Raw genomic sequence first — 6,201 nt, forward strand, 5'->3', positions numbered from 1 at the left:
TTCACAAAAACTTGTTGCATAATTGAACATGTTGAACAGAACGTTGTGTTTAAGGGTGTAAGAGTAAACAATATCTATATGCTTGACCTTTTTGATGTATCTTTAACAAGTACTAAATGTCTAGTTACCTTGAATGATGATTCTTGGCTTTGGCATAGACGTTTAGCGCATGTTAATTTCGATTTGCTTAATAAGGTTGTATCTAAGGATCTAGTAGTCGGTCTTCCAAAAATAAAATTTTCAAAAGACCACCTATGTGACGCGTGCCAAATGGGAAAGCAAACGAGGGTCTCTTTTAAATCAAAAAATATAATTTCAACTTCACGACCCCTTGAGCTTCTCCATATGGATCTCTTTGGACCTTCTAGGACAAAGAGCTTAGGTGGAAATTACTATGGTTTTGTAATTGTTGACGACTATTCTAGATTTACTTGGACTATATTCCTTCATAGCAAAGATGAAACTTTTTCTGCTTTTAAGAATTTTACAAATCTGTCCCAAAACAAAATGAATTCCAAAATAGTTACAATTCGTAGCGATCATGGTGGTGAATTTCAAAACTATCACTTTGATAAGTACTGTGACAAGTATGGTATTGAGCATAACTTTTCAGCTCCTCTAACTCCACAACAAAATGGCATTGTGGAGCGTAAAAATTGTGTTTTAGAGGAGTTGGCAAGAACAATGCTAAATGAGGGTGGATTACCAAAATACTTTTGGGCTGATGCAGTTAGCACAGCTTGTTATGTTTTAAACAGGATCTTAATCCGTCCTATTTTAAATAAAACCCCTTATGAGCTTTTAAAAGGAAGAAAGCCAAACTTGTCACATCTTCACGTGTTCGGTTGTAAATGTTTTGTTTTGAATAATGGTAAGGAAAATATTGGGAAGTTTGATGCAAAAGCGGATGAAGGTATCTTTCTTGGATACTCACTATCAAGTAAAGCATATAGAGTGTATAATAAGCGTTTACTTACTGTTGAAGAATCTGTCCATGTTTCTTTTGATGAGTCTTATCCGAAAAATGTCGGAAAAGGTATTTCTTTTGATGACGCAGGTGTATCTACAGAAGACATACTCAAGGAAGCTGTTAAGGAAACTGATCAGTCCAAAACAGCTGCCCATGAGAAGGAGGAAGATACTAGTCATGAAGAAGATGAGGAAGAAAAGATAACTGAAGTGAATGATCTTCCAACAGCTTGGAAATCCTCAAAAGACCATCCTATTGACAACATCTTGGGAGACATTTCAAAGGGAGTAATGACTCGTTCTAAGATAAGTAATTTTTGTTCTCACTTCGCTTTTGTTTCACAAGTAGAACCTAAAAATGCCAAAGAGGCCTTGATTGATGAATTTTGGCTAATGGCCATGCAAGAAGAGCTTAATCAATTTAAAAGAAATGACGTTTGGGAACTTGTCCCTCGTCCGCGAGATCATCATATCATAGGTACTAAATGGGTTTTTAGAAATAAGCTTGATGAAAACGGAGTGATAACTAGGAATAAGGCACATTTAGTAGCACAAGGATACAACCAAGAGGAGGGCATAGACTATGAGGAAACTTATGCTCCAGTTGCTCGCCTTGAAGCTATACGTCTCTTGCTTGCCTATGCGTGTTCTAATGATTTTAAGCTTTACCAAATGGACGTAAAGAGTGCGTTTCTAAATGGTGTCATAAATGAAGAGGTGTATGTCTCACAACCTCCTGGTTTTGAGAATGCTGAAAATCCAGATTATGTTTACAAATTAAAACGAGCTTTGTATGGTCTTAAACCAGCCCCTCGGGTTTGGTATGAAAGGCTTAGCAAATTTCTAATTGATCATGGATATTCAAGAGGTAAAGTGGATAATACTCTCTTTATTAAACACAAGGGAAAGCACATTCTTTTAGTTCAAGTTTATGTAGACGATATAATTTTTGGTTCAACTAACATACACTTGGTCGAAGAATTTTCTAAGGTTATGCAGGGTGAGTTTGAGATGAGTCTCATGGGGGAGCTGAATTACTTCCTAGGACTGCAAATAAAGCAACTTGATAAGGGTACAGCAGTATGTCAAACAAAATACTGCAGAGAACTACTCAAGCGCTTTGGAATGAATGACTCAAAATCAATTGACACCCTTATGCCTACCAACAGAAATCTAGATAAGGATGAGCATGGTAAGTGTGTAGATGTCAAAAAGTTCAGAGGTATGATTGGATCTCTCTTGTATCTTTCTGCTTCTAGACCCGACATCATGTTTAGTGTTTGTATGTGTGCACGATATCAATCAAATCCTAAGGAATCACACCTAAAAGCTGTTAAGCGCATATTTAGATATCTTCATGGAACACCTAAATATGGGCTTTGGTATTCCAAAGGAAGTGATTGTAGTTTAGTAGGTTACTCCGATTCTGATTTTGCTGGCTGCAAATCAGATAGGAAAAGCACGAGTGGTACATGCCACCTGTTTTCAAACTCCTTGGTAAGTTGGCATAACAAAAAGCAGGTATCTGTGGCTTTGTCAACTGCAGAGGCTGAATACGTTGCAGTCGGTAGTTGTTGCGCTCAGATTTTGTGGCTAAAGCAACAACTACAAGACTTTAACATTCAACTCAAACGTATTCCAATAAAATGTGACAACACTAGTGCCATAAACCTTACTAAAAACCCTGTTTTACACTCACGCACTAAACACATAGAGATTAGACATCACTTTCTTCGCGACCATGTTGAAAAAGAAGACGTTGTATTTGAGCATGTTGATTCTAAAAATCAGCTTGCTGATATATTCACTAAACCTTTGGCAACGGAACCGTTCTTCAACATTCGTCGCGAATTAGGAATCTTAGATCTCTCTCAATTGATGTCTTAAGCATGTTTCTTCTTATTTATATTATGCCTCACCGTGGTTGATGAGATTTGTTTTAGATTACACTTATTCCTCACAAGGTTACACCAACAGAGGTAATATCACTCCTTTCTATATCTCATTTAGAATTATACGATTGTGTATGTTAGAACAAAAGCTTTTGTTTATGTGAATGTCTTTGCTTATATTGTTTGAACATTAAAAATCTGATTTGTGAATCATGCTTGGGCATAATTATCATGACATACTTCATAATGCATATCCATACTGCACCAAAATTCATTAAAATCTGGTTTGGCATCAGTATGTATCGATCCAAACATGTATGCATATGCATCGACACATACTGACTGTTATTTGAATTAAATGCATTTTTTTCTCTCTCTCATGGATCGACACATCAGCCACTCTTATCACATCCTATCTCAAGACTTCATATCAGCAGTACCCATACCTCCCAAAACCAGTGGCTAACCCTAATTTTCCTCATAATCACTCACTCTAAAACCCTAAATTCATTCCACTTTCCCTCAACCTTTCATCACCATGCCTCCATGAACCATTCCAGCTAGAGCAAAGGGAAAAGGCAAAGGAAAGGAACCAGTTGGTACTTCTCAGCAGCCACCAAACATTCCTCCAAATGCCTTAGACTTGCTTCATCCTGCAATTGCTACTGAGTTTGAGGATTCCTTCAAGACAAGGTTAGTTATGAAACCCCATGTCTTTGATAAAACTGATGATATTCATCTGCATCTCAATGACGTGGTTGAACTCCTACATGCACAAACACTTGGGTCATTTTTGTCTACAAAGGATGATTACCATGAGGATTTTATCCGGGCCTTTTATGCTGGCTTACAATCTGGTAGATGTTATATGTTTAGGTGTTCTATTGGTGTCAGAACATATACTTTTGAAGCTACTGATTGGGAAACAGTGTTTCAAATTCCGCCTCCGTCGCTTAATTTCAAGTCATGGCATGACCTGCATTTTGATACTGAATTTAACATGAAGGAGTTTACTCCGTCTATCTTAAAACTAGACAGACCGCTGAGTGAGGATGAACACGTCACGTCTGGTATGATTAAGAAAACTCCGCGTATTCTTCATTGGATTATCTCACACATTCTGCGTCCAGCAAATAGTGGACATTCTCGGTTGGACAGGGCAAGCATACATCTTCTATATATTCTGCAAAATAAGGTTCCCTTGAATTGGGCAAATTACTTTGTGAAGCGTCTATTTTTCGTGCGCAACAGCTCCAAGAATGTTGCTCTTGGTTATGCTTCTCAAATAATGAAAATTCTTAAGTTTTGGAATGTTGCAATCCCTCTAGTTCCTCTCATATCTCCATCTGCTGCTCAAGAGTTTGACTCTTCCACTTTATCTCATATGGGATATCGGTGGGACAAGGACCGTAAATGTTTCTACTTCTTTGAAAGAAAATCCAAAACAAGGATCTATAATTTTGATGTGCCTTCTGAACGAATCCATGTTGTTAAAGACCAACCTGATGAAGAAATGCATGATGCGCATGAAGCAGATGTGCCTCCAGCTGAGGACAATGCTGGTTGGGGTGATTGGGTGCCACGAAGGTGGTCTCCAACCAACTATGTACCTGAACCTACGGCTCCTCCATTCTCCGGTGGTACTTCATCTTCAACACCTACTGCGGACCTCACTCATATGATTCAACAAATGGAACTTGCCAACAAAGAACGTCACGAAGAGGCACGATATTGGCATGTACAACAAAATGAGTGGCATAAGGAGCATCGTGAGTGGCATGATGAGCATACACAGATGTATCATAACCAACACTCTTGGCACCTAGACTTGGTTAAGTGGCACCAAGTTTTCTACAATGAAATATCTGGCTTTATGGACGACTGCCGTGCAAATCCTGGTATTATGGACAGATTTAGATGTATTGAAGTTCAGGACCGGTTTAGGCACTACTCCTTCATGGGCCAAAATCCAGACACAATGCCTCCTCCTCCGCCTCCGCCAAGCTTTAGAGATCCTGATAGAGATGATGAGGAGTCCTGTGGTGGCCACGATCCACATTAACCCATCATCATTTCATTTCACTGCATTTCATCTCATGCTGCTTAAGTTTTTTTTAATTGTTGCACAATATATGGTTTAGCTTATGTAATTCTTAAACTCGTTCTGCTACTTAAATGCTTATCACTTTCTGTTTACTTCTGTTGTTATTGCCCTTATTTGTCATTCTTTGTGAGTGATTCTTTACTTTTAAGCTTCCTTCTTTGTGATTGTTAGCTTTTTTATCAATTTTTTTGCCATGTCTTGCTACCACATGTTGCCTTGATAAACCTGTTTCTTCCTCTTTTTGATGGCGACAAAGGGGGAGAAATGCAGATATGTTGACAGATATGCACAAACTCAGGTGGAGTATCACACATCTTGCCAAAAATTTGCCATCATCAAAAAGGGGGAGTTTGTGAGCAAATTCTTTACTTTGAATAAATTTTGAATGATAGCAAATTGTGTGATCATCATCCAAATGTTGGTTGTGCATTATTTTACATGATTCATTTGTGTTTTTATCCCATACTATTGTTGCATGACTGTACATAAAGACCCACATTGATACATCTCTTAAAAGAACTCATAAAATCTATTTGTGTCAGTATGTATCAACACATAATCCTATGCATCGATCCATAAAGTATGTTGTAAACCACAAAACACTTTTGTTCAGTATGTATCGATCCATACGAGTCATGTATCGATACATGGACAGGCAAAATGCTCTATGGATAGATCCATACGAGCCTTGCATCGATCCATGTTAGTTGAAATGTCCTATGTATAAATACATACGAATTTTGCATCGATCCATGCTTACTTAAATTCTCCAAAAATTCATTAACCTTACAGTATGTATCGATGCATAACTTCATGTATCAATACATAAGTCTGTTTTATGTTCTAACAGCTTCTGTTTTACATATATAAGAAGTATTGTGACAGCAGTGTTGACAAACAAATTCTGAGAGGGAAAAACAGTTGAACACAAGATCAAAGGAGCGTGTAGCAACAATTGTTTTGAGCAGCTAGAAACCTGAAAGAGACTTCATCTTCTTCATCTTCTCAATCACTTTTCTTCAAGAACATCAACACATAATCATTCTTGTTCTTTGGATTAAAGGATCAATGAGATAACGTTCAGTGGTACGATCAAGGATCTAGCTGAGGTTTTCAGTGGAACGATCGAGGATCTAGCTGAGTTGAAGATTGAAGGGGGTTTCGAGGAAAAACCTACTGGTTTGTCCTTCAAGAACTGGAGTGTTCTTGCGGGTTTGTTAGTCACGTTTGCAGAAC

The sequence above is a fragment of the Lathyrus oleraceus genome, chromosome 5 (genome assembly GCF_024323335.1).
Source record: "Lathyrus oleraceus cultivar Zhongwan6 chromosome 5, CAAS_Psat_ZW6_1.0, whole genome shotgun sequence".
Taxonomy (NCBI): Eukaryota; Viridiplantae; Streptophyta; class Magnoliopsida; order Fabales; family Fabaceae; genus Lathyrus; species Lathyrus oleraceus.